This window comes from Marmota flaviventris, chromosome 8, assembly GCF_047511675.1.
Source record: "Marmota flaviventris isolate mMarFla1 chromosome 8, mMarFla1.hap1, whole genome shotgun sequence".
Taxonomy (NCBI): Eukaryota; Metazoa; Chordata; class Mammalia; order Rodentia; family Sciuridae; genus Marmota; species Marmota flaviventris.
The window spans coordinates 18,361,198-18,379,284 of record NC_092505.1 but is presented as its reverse complement, the minus strand read 5'-3'; the positions used below and the strand labels follow the sequence as shown (position 1 = coordinate 18,379,284).

Here is an 18,087-nt window from a genome sequence, read left to right as displayed (position 1 = left end):
AGATATAAGGAAACTTACTTACAAAATGAAACAGAAAATAAAATATACATTTTGCAAACATTTAAAGAGAATTTAAAAGTAAATTTTATTTGTTCTGTTTCTGCTGTTAAAAAAAACGCTACAAACTCAGTAATTTAAAACAATAAAAATGTATTATCTTAAAGTTTTGAAGTTTGGAAATTTAGAAGTAGTCTTACTACACTAAAGTCATGACATTTGCAGAACTACTTCTAACCAGAGACTCTGATGGGGAAATCTATTTCCACACTTTTTCGAGCAGCTAGATGACACCTTGTAGTTCTTTTTCATGTCATTCTGATCTTTTACCTCTGTCATTGCAACTGTTACTTCTGCTTGTTTTTCTCCTGCCTCTTTCTTATAATGCTTTGTGATCACATTGGGCCCAACAGATAATCCAGGGCAATCTTCCCTCTCAAGATCCTGAACTTAATCATGTCTGCAAAACCCCTTTAACAAGGTAAGGTATCATTCACAGACTCCAAAGATTAGGACATAGTCACATTTTGGGAGGAAGGAGATTTATTCTGCCTGTCACATAAGGAAAGCCCAAAGAACCAGCATTGTCGTGATTGTACAGAAATCACTGGCAATAGAAAAATTGTAGCTAAAAAAATGAGATACCATTTTATATGTGTACTAGATTGTAAAATATGGTATTTTAATACAGTCATATCCTGGTGGAAATTTGGAGAAATCAGAAGGCTCAGGCACTGCTTCTATAGTCATTCTGCAGAGCCACACTGAAGAACAATTCAATATTTGTCAGACTGAATATAGAAACATAAAATTAACTCATCTATGTCACTTCTAGTTTTATAATACTGGGGAATTTCTGTGTAAGTCCATAAATGAATATGAACTAAAATGCTCATGGTATCATAGTTTTTGATATTAGCATTTAGAAGAAATTTGAGCAGCCATCACTAACAAAGAATAAGGTATCATGGAGAAAATTTACTAGAAATGAAGCAGCAGCTAAAAGCAACAGATTTGACATTCAGGAAACAACTTGATGTATCATAGTATTAAAGTAAACTAAGAACATGATATATAGAAATATATTTCAATTTGAATATGATGGCATATACCAATGTACTTATGAAATTATATATTTATATATTAAAATATGTACACACAGTATTGCATATTTAGAGGATATATACCTATACATTTATGTAATTATATTAAAATATTTGCATACAATTTTGTGTATTTTAGAGATCACTTTAAGTAAAAATGATACACCAAAAATAACATTAATACTAGTATGTATCTATTATATTTATAGAAATGTTTATATGCATGGAGATGAAAAAGAGTAAAGGAACAAATAAATGACTGCATTTTTTCAGTTTAATGAAAATACTATACCAACCATATGATAACATGATAAACACGTTATTGTGGAGAAAAAATATTAGAAATGAAGCAGCAGTTAAATGCAACAGATTTGACATTCATGGAACAACTTGATGTATCATAGTATTAAAGTTAATAAATACCAGTGATGAACTGATGAGAACAGAAATGCAATGGAAATGAACATATTGTTTTACATTAACTTAAACTGAGCACTGCAGGTAGATTAGATTATAACCATGGCACAAGATTGTTATCCAAGGTAAATATCCCAGCAGTTCTTCAAATTGTATAAATTTTTTAAATATTATGTGAGAACCTTCCCAGGAAACAGACATCATATATTTAATATTGTTTTAACCACAAAAAAGGTGATATTTATGCTTGGGTGGAAAATAGTCAAAGAATGACATATGATCTGGACTTAAAATACTAAAACTTTTTCCTATTGATCTGCATGAGAGTGATTTGACTTAACAATATTTTCTTTGCTCTATACTTGAGTAAAACAATATTAGAAGAGTCCAAGATCCAACTGTATTTCATTGCTTATAACTTTACCATGCATCATCTTACAGAAGAAAATGTAAAATTATCGTAGTTGATTTTCATGTGATTCATATGACTCTGAATTTAAAACTGATAAATAAAAAGTGACCATTCAAAATGTACAATTAAAATATTGTCCTTCACTTGGGCAATGAAAAAAAGAAAAAGAAACTTTGTTTATCCCACATAACAGCACATAAAAGCTCCCATGTCTGGGAAATGGTTCTGGAGGTACTTTGGTGGAAGGAATTCGGAGTTGGTACATAAACACACTATGGACAAATTGAGAAGAAAATGAAAAATGATGAAAGGACTTGTTGAAAAAATATGAAACATATATAATTTCTAAAATAGAGCCAAAGATCATAAAGTAAAAGACAAAAATACTGGGCTGGGGATGTGGCTCAATAGGTAGCGTGCTCGCCTGGCATGTGCGGGGCACTGGGTTCGATCCCTAGCACCACATAAAAATAAAAAATCGAGATGTTGTGTCCACTGAAAACGAAAAAATAAATACTAAAAAATTATCTCTCTTAAAAATAAAAAAGACAAAAGTACTGACCAGGAGGTAGAGGCTATTGTCAGTGGACAAAAGAGGAACACAATAATTGGTGATTCTCTTTTGAGTTCTGGCTGGGAACTGGAACATTTAAATCACATATTTCCAAAAGAAATTTAGATACATGGGTCAGAATAAATCTTTTTAACACTGAGCTGTGTCTTGGCTTTGCAACTTATTGGGATATAATTACTTACCTCATATTGATGTCTGGGGTAAAATATTTAATTAGTGGCTTTGGGGGTGAAAGAATGATGATTTGAGCTTTCTACCAATTTTAGTGTACATATCACCACCCATGAACAATATCAAGCTGTCAACATGATGTCTCAAATATAACAATTAGCCTTTGTGTGTAGGTAGCAGCCAACTCTATTACATCATGGCAAATTCCTGAAATCAGCAATAGATTACTAAACTGTGTAAAACACTTAGCACTGAAATTAGTACATAAGAACAATGTAGGAGCTCTGGATTTCTCTTTCAGTATCATATAGGACACTTTCTTTTCTAACTTGTATTACATATATGGGTGAATATATACAATATTAATAACATTCCTAGTAATACATATATAGTGATACTGAATAAGAAACAATTTTGAAGGCCAAGAACATTCTCACATTCCTATGATTGTGCATCACTGGCTTCTTCAATGCAATGAGTAAATTTTATCATTCCACATGTCTGGGCTGTCTAACCTCTACATATCTTCAAGAAACCTTTGTTCCTTGACAACTTCTAGGAGATAATCTAGGAGATAATCTCTAAGCCCTTAGCATATCATTGCCTAAAAAATGTCTTTGTTTTCCTGGGATCTGGGCCTAGGCTGGATCATATATGGTTGCACTGTGGTTAATGGTCTAGACCTTCGTCCACACAGTAATAATTGACCTGAAGAAAAACTGGAATGTCTATCTTAATGCAGAGAGAGAAGTGTGGGAAGCAGGAGACTGAGGAATTAATGTTACCCACGAGAATGCTGTTGATCTACATGGCCAACCCCTAATAAAAATGCTAGACACCCAGTGTCCAGGGAATTTTCCTGGTTGGCAAATCTTTCTGCAGGCTGGCTCCTATCACTGCTAGCAGACTAAGGTAATATCTCTTAAGACTCCACTAGGAAAGCACGATCAGAAACATCCCTTGTTTCTCCTGGACTTTGTCCCATATACATTTATCTTTGCTGATTTTAATATGTATACTTATATATGTATTAGATACATACATGTATTAGATACATACATTAGATAATAAGAAATTATAGCCCTGAGTATAAAAGGGTCAAAATGGTGTGGTAGTTGATTTTTAGATTTGGTAGACTTTTATTTCATTTTACCCAACATTTTCCCACAATGTTAGCCTTCAGACTCTCTTTATTCTACAATATACTTTTTTCCTTATGTGTTTCCTTATTGTTTTGTTTAAACTTGTTCTGACCTGTTATCCTTATTATGTAGTCAGCTCGTAGCAATGCAAGGATGTGCCCTTCTCAGCCTCAAGTTCATTTTAACAGATTATTTAATGTTAAAAATTCTTTTGGGCTCTGGTTGCAACTCAGTGTTAGAGCCCTTGCCTGGTATGTACATGGCCCAGGCTTCGATTCCCAGCACTGTAAAGGCAAAAAAGAATAAATAATAAAAATAATAGATTTTCATCTACTGAGATGGACAATGAATAAAATGTTGCAAATGAACTTCTGTTTCCAGAGAAAGTTTTAGTGTTTAAACTTCAGTGGAAAATCCACTAGCAGCAAGGAGGTAGAGTCCAGGGATTTCACTAAGTGGCCTACAGTGTATGGAATAGGTCTTCACCACAGGAAGTCATTTACCACAGTGTCAAAGACTTTAAACTGAAAAGATACCTGCAATACAATTACCTTTATGATTCATCCTTAAAGCAGAAAAGGCATTCACAATGATTCAGGGAACAGAACGGGACAAAATAAGTCTCTTCCAGGAAAAAATAACTCAACCGGGAAAACTTGTCATTTCTAATAAATAATTATGCTTATTTAGCTTACAACACAGGGAGCTGACACTGAAAATGTTTGAAGTTTAATCCCAGTTATAATCAGCTAATAGGGCTTAATATATTAGTTTTAAATACATCATGGTAAATAAATACACATTCTGTTTAAGATTGTAATTTTAATGAAAGAAAAGTTTTCATTTACTAAGTTGCAACTTCCTATTGTTCATTGACAATGTTTGCTTTTAGTGCATATAGATTTATGGCATTTATAAGCCAATGTTTGATATAAAAGGGATCTCAGTAAAGAGAAACTTCATATCTCTTCAATATTTATATCTGTTCAATATTTATGAAGCTTCAGTTAATTTAGCTATGTCTTTCAAATATCGAATAACACTTTTCTTTTAAATTTGAAAATAAACTAGTATTGTTATCAGATTAAGATAGCCAGTCAGCCATTGAGACTCAACGTCCTTGCAGAGTATAAAGTCACAGTGAAATTTTGGACAAATTTTTAGTCATCAAACATATTGTCAATCATATAAATGGTTATCCTTTGCCCTTAGCTTATGCACATAAAATTCTGATTGATGCCAAAGGGAGCCCTGAGTGCCTTTTGAGAGTACTGAAGTTTGAAACTTTATGGTGTGTTCAGAATATCTTTGAAGCCCAGTTTTTGAGGAGAAATGCAACATTTAAAAAGTACTTCTTCGGGGCTTATTCTTATCCACTGAAAACAAGTTTAGATTACCCATTTTAAATCTGATGTTAGGCTTGGATTGAAAAAATACAATGTAGGTTAGTGGATAGTTGATTTCTAATGGATTGTTTCAGTTGATTTCAATTTCTAGATTTATAACCTTGGGGACCCAGAGTGTCAAACTCTCGACTTCTTTTGTTGAATCTTAATATTTAAGTTTCTTTCACCCAACTTTATAGTTACATTTTTTATTTAATTCATGGTATTGCTATAAATTAAGTCATTTTTGTTAGCATTGTCAACAAAATTTATCAAGAGAAGAAATCAGGCCATCAACAAAGTCATTAGTCAATTTCAGTGTTTAAGTTATTGGCATGTATACTTTCAATAGAGTTCTTCATATTTTTGGTGCTTAAATACATTTAAATAATCAACAATCAAAATTTCTGGAATGTATTCCTACAGCTTAAGATGGAACCTTAACAGAATAAACACAAACAACTCCCAAAATACGAGTAATGGTGTCTATCAGGAGGTCACAAGTATATAAATCTCTAAGGAATATGCCCTAATTTTTCTGTCATAGCTAACTATGATTTTTGTTTTGCAGCATAATTGCTATGCTTGAATCAGTGAAGTTTCTCAGATACATCTGTCATTCAGCTACTTTTTAGTATCATTACCTTGATGAGGGCTCAACAATATTGACAGTTCATCTAAAATGAGCTTGTTAATCCATCTGAACTGGTTCTGGTTCAGCAATAAAGGCTCTTAGGCTGGGGATATAACTTAATAGGCAAGCTCTTGTGTAGCACATGTGAGGTCCTGGGTCCCATGCCAGCCATGGAGGAGGGGACTAGGAAGAGAAGGAGAAGGATGAGTAGAAAGAATGACAGGAAGATGAGGAAGAAGAAAAATTATTTTAAAAGAAGCAATATTTCTGAATGAAGAAAAGTAAATACTTGTATTTCAACTAGAAGCAAGCCTTTACTCTAAGGAAAATTTAAGGGTGAGTATAAACAGAAGTCATGATAAAAACAAAGGAACACAGAGATGAATGTAATAATGGAACAAGGAGAGGGAAGGGAGAAGGCAATAGAAACACAATTTGATTACTTGTTAACCCTGTATGCCACAGGAAATAGTGTCTGTTGCTGCTTTAATTAATCCATAATAGTTGGATTGTAAATGGGTGCAACTGTTAAAATCATTTTCCTTGGCTTTGGCTTATTTTTTGAGATTCTATTACATAAATTCCATTAGCTCCACCATATTTACTCCAGCGTACAGTATTCTTTCTGCAACAGAAGAAGATCAAAGAAAGGAAGGAGAGTGAGGTGCCTTCCTCTTTTGGGGTTCACACTAGCTGGTTCTTGCAAGGTCATATTCTTCATAGGAAAGTACATAACTAACCTTCCTCTTGTCCCATAAAGTCTAACAGTTGTAAATTCTATCTGGTCCCCAACTTCCCATCTATACTCACACTTCCTCAAAGTTTTTCTGCAATCTTTTAACTTCATTGTCAAAAGTATATTTATTAAACATTTTGCAAATTATTTAACTTGAAAGAAACACCTTATTTCTTTTAGGACATAACAAGTAAAAGGTTGAGGCATTTGTTGTTCTGCTCTCTCAAATATTTTTCTTAAGAGAACCTATTTATCTTTCACTGAGAAAAGAAGGTAACAGGAAAAATATTAGGAATTGACTGAAATTACTTAATGGACAGAAACAGCAACAGAGTTAAAAAAAAACATTTTTGTACTAAGTTATTCAAATGTCTATAAAAGTTTAAAATTCCACTATCATTAAATAGGAAATGAATTGAAAAAGAGTATTTACTTTGTGCCAATGCAATAAAACACAATTTATCAGATTTCATGTGTAAATCCTATTTCTCTACATATAAAATAGGAAGTTTTCTGGAAAATATTTCTTTTTCACTAAATAAATAAATAAATAAAAATATCACTTTAATGCACAAGTACAATAAAACTGAAAACACTGCTTTTGAGTCTGGAAATGAATAGAATGGCTTTCTTTCACTCAAGTACAAAATGTACACTTTGCATAAAAATTTTATAATTTTTAGCACTTATCATAATCAATTATATAGGACCATAGGTTAAAAGCCTCTGCTCTTATTAAACAGAGGTTATGTAGACTCTGTTATCAAATTTTAGTGTATTCAAATGTTTTGACCATCATAAAAAAAGCATCCCTACTTCTCAATGACCATTGAATTTTAAAAGTTTTGTAAGCTCCCCTATCCAATTATTCTTTTTATTTGTTCTTCCAGGGAAAAAATTATGAATTTGTCAACTTCCCAATTCTTTTTGTTTCCTTTCTTCTTTCTCTGAGGCCCCTGCACTACTACTCAACCCACAGTTGTTGTTTTCCATGTACATTTAATTTGAGAGATAATTTATATGTATTAGTAAATAAATTCTTACCAATTCTAAATTTTGAACTTATGTTTCCTGAGTTTCATTAACACATACACAAACACACACACACAAAAAAAATCTTACAAACCTCAAAAATGATAATATTTTCCAAATACTTACAAGCAAACAAATAAATAGTTTTAGTTTTTATCTAACCTCAAGGATACACAACTAGAAAGAGAAACGAGTGTCCATGTCTCCTGAAAATTCAAACTTTTGTCTTATCTCCAGGGCACAAGAAACTTTCCTTTTACTACCATAACTATCAACAATAATTTTTGTGCAGCTCACCTGACAATATACTGGCTAACTGGTCTTCAAAGTTTCAAGAAATATGTTTATCTGAAAAATCATTACTCAGACCAATTTTTTTGGTGATTTTCATTGTGTTCTCCCAGTAGTTTTATAGTTCCAAGTCACAAATCTAAATACTTACCTGTTGTGAAATTATTTTTGTTTATGCTGAGATATAACTTTATTATTCTGCATGTGGTCATCCTATTTTCTCAACACCATCTGTACAAGAGAAGGTATTGTTGGAAACTTCACTGAAAATCAATGGGACATAAATACATGGGTTTACATCTGCATTATCTGTCTTGTTTCAACTGATATGCATCTATTGTTATACTGTCCTTTTTGTTTTCTGTCTTGATTACTATGGCTGCTTTTTGGATATTTTGAAATCAGTTTGTGTGATGCTTCATACTTTATTTTTGTTTTATTTTGGTTCTTAATAGCTTTGAGAATTGATAGTCTTTTGTGGTTGCATTAAATCTATAGATTTCTTTGGGTAGTATGGAAATTTCAGTAATATTAATTCTTCCAATTGATATATAGGGGAGGTCTTTTCATTTATAAATGCCTTATTCAATTAATTTGGTTGGTATTTTATCATTTTTAGTGTACAGATCTTATATCTCTTTGATTAAATTTGTTCCTGAAAGTATTTAATTTATGGATGCTATTGAAAATAATATTGTATTCTTAATTTCTTGTTGGGTAATTGTATTCTAAATTTTTTGTTGTCAGTATATAGAAACAATAGTAATTTTATGTTGATTTTATATTCTTCAAATTGCTAAATTCATATATCAGTTCTATAGATTTTTTTTTGGTGGAATACTTAGGGTTTTCTATATATAATATTGTGTCCTTAGCAAACAAATACAATCTTACTTCTCCCTTTGATAGTTGAATGTATTTTTAAAATTACTTTTCTTACCTAACTTCTCTGGCTAGAACTTCTAATGTGATGTAGAAAAAAATTGTGATCATAAACATACATTTTTTTTGTTCTTTATCTTAAATAAAAATATATTAACTTTGCTGATTCTGGTGTTAGATGGAAACTTATCATATATTAGCTTTAATGAACAGGCCACAAAAATAAAACAGAACAAATGGGATTTCATCAAACTAAAAAGCTTCTGCACCCCAAATTAAGCAATAGTGTGAAGAGAACCCAGAGTTAGGGAGAAAATATTTGAAAATCACACATCTGACAAAGAGTTAATATCCAAAATACATGTAGAACACAAACAACTCAATAGCAAGGAAACAAGTGACCTAATTTTAAAAAGAATTAGTAAAAGGAGTTCAGTAGACATTTCTAAAAGGAAAAGACAGGTAAATGGCTAACAGGTTTATGAAAAATGATCAACATGGCTAAACATCTATTAAAAGCAAATCAAAATCATAAAATGTGATATGACCTCATGCTTGTTCAAATAGCTACAATCAAAAAGGAAAGGATAGTAACTGTTGAGGAGGGTCTAAAGAAAAGGGAAATTTTACACATTGTTAATCAGTATGTAAACTTGTGCAGCCATTAAAAAAATGGCATGGAAGTTCCTCAAAAAATTACAAATAAAATACTAATATGATCCAGCAATTCCACTACTGTGTATATATACAAAGGAATTTAAATCATTATGCCAAAAAATTACTTCCACACCCAGTATTGCATCCCTATTCATACTATCCAGTATATAGAATCAACCTATATTCATTGAAAAGTGAATGGATAAATAAAATGTAAAATATATAACATGAAATGTACCATTAAACCTTAAAAAAAGAGGGAAATGCTGCCTTTTGCAGCAACATGGATGAACCTAGATGGAATTATGTGAAATGTTGTAAGCTAGGCACACAATAAAACAGAGTCTATGGTTTCATTGATATATGGAATTATAAAAATTCATACTTACAGAAATAACATGTAGAGTGGTAGTTACCAGATACTGAAAATGGAGATGGGAAATGGGTAAATGTTGACCAGTGAAAGATCAGTAGACAGGAGAAATAAGTTTTAAAGATTTACTTCATAGCATGGTGATCATAGTTAATGCTATGATTTGAATAAGTCCTCTGATGTTCATGTGTTAAGAAGTTGACCCCAATGGACCAGTGATATAATGGGGCCCTTAAGAAATGATGGGGTCAGGAAGGCTCTGCCATTGTACATGTATTAGTGCTGTTATTCAATGCGTGGGTTCATTATTACAGGAGTAGGTAGTAGGATCATGGTAAAATAATGAGTTTTGTTTCTGTTCTTTGTATTATTGTCTCTGTGCCATAGAAAGAGACTATGTACATACATATATACACATACATGTACATAAGCCTAGCATGCTTTCTTGCCCAACAGAAAGCAATAAACACAATTAGACTATTCCTCCCCTAAATCTCTCTGAGAAATCTATCAGAAATAGTCTGTTAGGTTAAGATGGTCCAAAATACTGTACCTCCCATGGAAACCATCTGCCAGTACTTTCAGATTTCTGCCACACTCCAACTCCTAAAGTATCACACTCATCATATCTTGGAGTGGAATGACACCTAACTGGTGTGGCTTTAAATAACATTTTGGAATCATTTCTAAATAGTCCCTCTAAAAACAAAAAAAGACTAGACACAGTGGGTAAAGATAAGGGGAACAAAAAGCATATTGAATAGTCCTTGTGCAACTTTGGAAGTAATATCAATTTCTGTCCCAAACTGGTTGGAGATCATTTTTGTTGTCCCACCAATTATTAACTATTTCCTAAGGGACACAGTTCTTCTGTGGAATCAGTCATTAACTGATCTTCCAAAAGCACTATGACTTGCTTCTTAGTAGTAAGCAACCTGTAATATTCAAAACTCCCAGTACATCATGAAACCCTAAAGTCAATATGAAGTTCTTTACCAAAATGAAGTCTCCCTTAGTTATACAAAGGTTCCTAAGAAATAAAGAATCCTAATTTATGTCCAAACTATAAGCGGTTTTTAATACTATGAAAACTATTGAAAAGCAAGTATGGACTTACTAAAATTGAAATAATCAATAATATTCTTTTATCAAAAAAAAAAAAATATTCAGCCTCAACTAATCGGCCAGAGTTGTTACAGAAGACAAAACTTTTCTAGATACCTTTTTCTGCTCCAAGGCAGAGTCTATGCAATAGCTGTACATATCTCTGGATTAGTGACTCAGAAAATGTGGGAATGGTCAATACAGAATCTTTAAGAAAAGTCTCATGAGGCTCTCTAAGGTATTTCCTCTCCTGATGAATTTTCGACTCTAGAGCATTTTTAAGGTCAGTATTTCATTTTACCACATTCTGCTGTTTTGAGCCCTAGGGAGGGTTGCCTTCAATAACTAAATGTTGTGTTATAAAATGGATTTGGAAATATGCTCTATTTGTTCATATTAACCTAAGTGATCAATGGCAGGACACATTTGGAACTGGATATAAGGCAGAGTACAAAGGAGAAGTAGATATTCTTCAAAGATTTCTCATGTTTTAGCAACTTGGTTCCAAAAATATCATTCCAAGAATACTTTTGTACAGAATAGCCTTGCTTGGTAGCCAGAAATAGTGTCTCCCTCAAAAGCAAAGGGCAGCATTTATTTTTTTAATTATCCCATCTAATAATGACTGCCTCAATGTCCAGCTCATGCAGGTTTTCTGAAGTCCATTTTTAAAATATCAGGATTCCCTAAGCTCAAATTCTTTTTTTGTAATGCAATCTAGTATGTGTTCAGTCAGGTGTCACATAACCTCCTCTCATCATTCTGAGGAAACAGGAGCTCAGAAAAATGTCATAAGAAAATGCTGATTCTATGGCTATAGATACTCCTTTGAAAAATAAACCACCATTTGTCACTGGTTCAGCAGTCTCATGTTTTCTGCCAGCATTCACGGAACTATAGCAGACTAACCTGTTTGCTTGCAAAATCTCAGATGCTTTATAATTCATGACACTAATTGGTATAAGAAAACATTTTTTTCCTCAACCACAAAACCACCTTAAATAAGAACATACTGTAGTTTTCCTTTTGACATTGGACCTTTTATGATGCCTGAAGGTTGCTTACCATTCCAGGCCACAAGATTCTGGAATCCATGCAGATGATAAGCAGACCCCCTCATGATCATAGAAAAATGCTGCCATACAGAATCCCAGGTCACTTTCAATGGCCCCATCTTGACAGTGTGTTGTCTTACCTATTCCTTTATCATGTAATCTCTCCCCTCCAGTTCTGTTAAACTGGTGACATCTCTGCATATAAAAAAAAATGAGTTAACAGATTAGAAGTAAAGATGAAATAAAAAGAATGTAGGGTTTATAAATGTAATATAGCCTTTAGTAATTAAAGAAATAGGTTTCATGAAAATTTCCAAAATGTTCCCAAGCTCTTATCTTGATTCTTTGCTTGATTCTTAGTTTTTGTCTTGTTATTCCCAAGGGAATCAGTTCTTTTTTAAACACCTTTTGGGGAAGGGTGGGATTATTACCTTTCTCTTGACAGTCATTTTGATAGCAATCTAAGCTAATGTTCTCTATATTCCACCATTTAAATCAGCTAGTGGAGACTAAAGCTTTCACCTCAGAGTCTCTCTGCATTATTCAATTCACATATTTAGATTCAAAACCTACTTAAGTTTAAACATTGTCACTATCGTTATTTTGATCAGGTGAAAATATTAAATAATGAAGAAAGGATTCTGGTCCTTTTTTCACTTTGACTTGTATGTCTATAATATGATGCAATTGAATTGAATAGTAACTAGACACAAATAAATATTTGTGTTAAGCTCTGTTATCATGTATACCACTTATGCATTTATTTGCTGTCTTCAAAGAAATATCAAGTACCTTGAACAGGGAGATTGATCCTCTTTTCTTGGTATGAAAATCTGTATTCAGATAACTCTTAGTTTTTACACTATAAGACAATCTGATATTAGATTAAATGAATTGATTTATCCATACTCACTTTAATCTTATGCTTTCATATAATCATATGCTTTTAAGCAAACATTTATATCAAATGAGCCATATGAATTCAAACATCCTGGAACAAAAAGAAAAGAAGAAGTGTGTTAACATTAGAGATGATCTTATGCAGTGGTTTAATTGTAAGATATTACCATGCTTGTTATCTAACAGTCACAGAGGGGAGATTCATGACCTTTCAAGTTTTTCAGCATCATCTAAGAAACAGCAATTTCAAAAGCATTTTTATCTGTGACACTGCACAGTGCAACAAAATGTAAAATTTGAAAATTACATTCTATGATAAATCTCCAAAGAAGTTCCTTATCACATTCATTGACATTTCCACAGTGCACAGACACATTTATTAGAGAACTCTGCCCAATAAAACTGAATTAGATTAATGGAAGGAAAAAGGAATTCTAATTCTTTATAGGCATATTTTTTAATCCACTCCTATTTCAGTTCTTTTTGATACATAGGTTACTTTCTTTAAATGTCACGCTAAAAGCTGAAATAATTGGACTTTTTATATCTAGATCTGCCCACAAGTGTTTTTTCATAAATTTCAATGAACTTTAATATTTAATTACATTATAATTAATCATGTTAATAAGATAAATAATTTAAAATTTATTTTTAGGAAAAATGGTCACATTTTTGTGTTATATAAAAATGAAGTACTTTTCCTAACAACATGATAACTTTTAATGGAGTGTAAAATGTTAATCTATGCAGATGTGTTTCTCCTACATGAAGTAAATTTTTCATATCTAAGGAACTATCAAAATTCCTTGATTTTGCAGAACAGGAATAAAGTTTCCTTATGTAGCTTATTTAGTAATTTGCAAATAGTTGTGGCAAGATCAGTAATGGGTTGGTGATTGGGTAAAATAAGTTTTCAAACTGGTTTTTGTATGTACCTATGAATAAATAATTTGTTCTCATCTTTATTATATATTAACAAAACAGGAGAAAAAAATGTTTCCTGGTCTCACAAGTGTGTCTCTTATTAGTTTTTTTTAAAAGTTGTTCTTGGCTTTATTTTGAAAATTTGGAATACATCTGTGTGTACATGTAAATGTAGTTTAAAACAACTGGACAATAAAACTATTTAAATATGTAGAAGAATTCAACCATTCATTTGAAGATACATATACAGATGCTACTAAACTTATGATAATGTTAAGTCCTAATAAACCTATCATAAATTTAAAATATTATAAAGAAAAATTGCATTTAGTATAAATAGGCTACTAAACAATAGCTTAGAAGCACAGTGTAGTTTACTGCATAGTTTCACAGGACATACTGTTGCCGAAAGCTCAGTCCTTGTTCCTGATGCCAACCCAATAATGAGGACATGGTTTTGAGAAAAAGGAAAAGAAAGGTTTATTACTTTGCTAGCAAAGGAGAAACACAGAACACTCCTGTCCCAAAAGCTGTGATTCTTCCCATCAGCAGGAAGAGGGTGCTTTTGAAGAGGTGACTCAAAGGCTCCATTCCACATGCTCCCTTTCTGGAGTTGTAATTCAATTGGTAATTTGGGAGATAGTTATTTCTGAGATCTTCTAGTACCATTCCCAAAGTTTGGAATACTTTGTTCCTATGGTGGGTATGTACACAGGGACAGATAACTCTGCCTAGGATGGGGAAGAAAGATAATCATTTTATCCCTGAGATTAGGGAGAGGGAGAGATTAGGAAGGAAGAGGAAGAGAAAAAGAGAACCACATCCATTTAAAAAAAGAAATTGCTGTGGCAGAGCAGCAAGGGCTATATGCAAAACATTATTAAGTGGACTACTGGTACAATACTATGCACTATAAAATGACCCTACTCAGGGTCACCAACATCATAAAAAAAAAAAAAGAAATGAAATGAATGTTGGCTCTCTTTTGCAGAATAGAACTGATGATAAAAAAAAGATGGTCACAAGGTTTAATTTGTTAAAAGTGATGCACTGATGCATCTCTGGATCAATAGATACTAGATGGTATTGTATAACTACAAGAATCCATAAAACTAGCAAATACTCTTTCAAGGTTCCTTAGGAGTAAAAAAGAAAGTTCTGATTAATATACATAATCATCAGAAGGCAAAACTGGAGGAACAGGAAGGTCCTTAAAGTTATTGCAAAAAAAAAAAAATAATAATCATGATTCCTTGCTCTATTCCTAGAACTGATAAAATTGTCAGAACTAAGTTAATATTTCTGTATACAAAAAAATGTGTTCCTTATTAAGGTCAGAATTTATAGGGCCCACGTAATAAATGGAGACCATCTCCACATTGCTTACAGTATTGGCATGGGCATGTTTCAGTTAGAATGACCAAAGTTACAACTAAAAGAGAAGAACCACAAATTGGCTACTGGTCCTAATGCTAGGTTTATAAGAAAAAGTGATGGGGCAATTCAGAGTCAAAGAGTGCTATGTTAGAGGCATATGGGGGAAGAACTACTTGCCCAAAGATATAACTAGTTGGTTTTATTTTCTCATTGTGCAGCCCCAGAAAACATAAACATCAGTGGAGTAGTAACAGTGGCAAAGATGGAAGCTAAGCACAGTTCCAAGGATCTATAAGGCAGCACTTCTCAAAAAGACTGGTTCCTTGATAGCAAGTCTATGAGATTAAAAGCCTTGAAAGATAATTTGCTTGTTTTGTTATTTTCATTATTATCTTCCACATCTAAAGTTTGTTCTGTGATCTAAAGAGCAATGAAGTAACTACAGTTTCGAAAATTCTTTTCTGGGTGACAGTTTTCCAGTTGAACTGAATTTTATGAAGGTTATAAGGCAGAGAGGAAGAATGCCATTGTTCTAATGAAAGGATTGGGACCAGATGCATAAACTTCAAGAAATCTCTTCTAGCATCAGCATATACATCAATAAATAGATGACATTTATGGATATGCTTCTCCGTAAGCTCACCTTTCAAGTTTCTATAATCAAATTTTCCTTACCTAAGAACTCTTCATAGGGAAAACATGTTTCAATGAAAATTTTAATGATTATATATTGAGAATATTTCTCAATAAAATGCCTATTATTTTACTTTGAATTTCTGCAAGTACAAAAGTATTCTATTATTATAGATGAATATTAATATGTTAATGTTTTGCATGTTAATATAAATATTTCTGTGTATATGTTATCTCCACATTTTATATTTAATTGAAGGTAAATTGATACAAGCTCTAAAGAGTTTACACATTTTTGGATAATGATGAGACCAGGTGAAGATGGAATTATGCAATTGATCATTTACCTGGTGGCCTTAACTATTCATCTATTACTCAAACAATTGCCTCCTGGGAATTTGAATGTTTTGATTCCAACTTGCCTTTTAAATCTTTCTTTAAACTTTGGATTTTGATAGATCCAACCAAGACAATCGATTTTGAATATGTGCTATAAATCCAAAGAACAAAACAGAACTACATGTTCTTATATATATTTATAATGAGAAAGATAAACAAACAAATAAACAAAAACCTACTACAAATACCACTCTCATTTAATGCAAAGTTGGTGAAAATGTAAAAGAATAATTCTAGATGGGTGAAACTAGTTGGTTTACTACTGGTAAAACTTCACATTTTGAAGAATTAATTCTTCCATGCTTTCTATTTGCACAGTACTCAGCCTTCATAAGGAAGAACAGCTCACATTGTGGTCCAAAAGGAAATCATAAGACAGGTACCTGCTGAAGGCAGAAGATGAGCTGATCTCAGATCACTCCATTCAAAACACAGGGATTCAGAGGCAAATAAAGCATGCAATGAATTACTTGGTGTGATAAGAAACATGAGAAGAGAAAAATAAGAAAAAAAGTGTCAGGATATGAGGTCAAATGAGATTCTGCTCATTAACACTGAAACAAATTTGGAAGATATTGAAAGACCAGGGAGTTAATGATCAAGTTGCTTGCATATTTTGTTGGCTGGTGAGGGCTGCTGTGTACCTCCGGGATGCCACCTGGTTTCTGCATCTTCCAGAGGGCAATGCCATTATTCCCTCACATGGCAAAAGGTGGAAAGGCAAGCTAGAGCCAAAAGTCATCTTCTTAAAAACTTCTTCTGCTGGAATGAAAAGCTCTAAAAACTTCAGATTGTTTGTTATACATGGATGACATTCATTAATTCTTTGGTTTCAACTAATAATAATGTTGCTGGCTCAGTCAGAGACATGACAAGTCCTTGAAAAATTCAAAAGAGTCTCAAAATTCACAAATTGAACTCTATGCTCTGACTTCTGTGTCTGTGTTTCTACAGGATACATTTGGAAATCCAAATGGGAAACATACTCCTTTACCCTATGATTTTGAAAACAATTGGTCAGGTATCTCTCAACATCTGGAGAGACAGTACCATATGTTGGTTGGGAGTGTTGAAAAAGAGAAGACATTAAATAGTCCTTTTAGATGGTGACAGAGTTGGTAGTCTAGGGAGATATTACAGGATTCCTTGCAGCAGTAGGTCCTATTGAAACTCCAAGGAGGCCATTCAAAATGACAGTGCTCATATACCAGGCCTCAAGATGTGATGTGAACAAGCAGAGTATTGTTCACCTGTGCTTTCCCCAATTTGATAAAATTATTTTGTTTATGGCCTTTGTGGGTAAATGTAATTGTGATTAAAACAATGTACCCGAGAATTTAAGCTTAGTAAAATAGAAAGCAAGAGCATTCGGTAGTGAGAGAGAGTGAAAAAGTAATAGGAACTATGGATTGAACAACACAATTAATTAGAAAATTGAGAAGAAGTCCTAACATAAGGAAAAATTGGTAAGGCAAGAGGTTAATTCTGTTAACATCTAACATGATAAACTATAGTCTGGAAATAAAATAGTTGTTTTATTCCTAATTGTGTGTACTTCATTTTTACTGTCATTTTTAAGGTTAACATTGCAAGGATTAAAGTTATGTTCAACTTTTCATAACCAATGACAATAATAATAAAAATTAAGTAAATACTATGCATTAGGACTAATATAAGAGATTTTATTAAAATATATTATTTAAAATAATCATTTCGAGAAGGAGATATTATTAATCCTGTTAATACAGATAAAAAAGAGAAGTTCAGAAGAGCAAAGATCACAAAAAAAGATCAGTTACAGAGCTGGGATTAGATCCAGGCAATCTGACTTGAGAGTCTGTTACTTTAATTTAGTATCCTGCATTTTCTCAAACAAAATCTACATCCTC

General features: G+C 32.5%; 1 long non-coding RNA gene across 1 annotated transcript; it reads left to right on the top strand.

Moving 5' to 3' along the window:
• The first annotated feature begins 374 nt into the window (after positions 1-374).
• LOC114087664 (uncharacterized) lies at positions 375-17,743 on the top strand. Its single transcript, XR_003581874.2, has 3 exons — positions 375-478; positions 15,639-15,799; positions 16,517-17,743. It is a non-coding gene; the product is annotated as an uncharacterized lncRNA (long non-coding RNA).
• Positions 17,744-18,087: the final 344 nt, after the last annotated feature.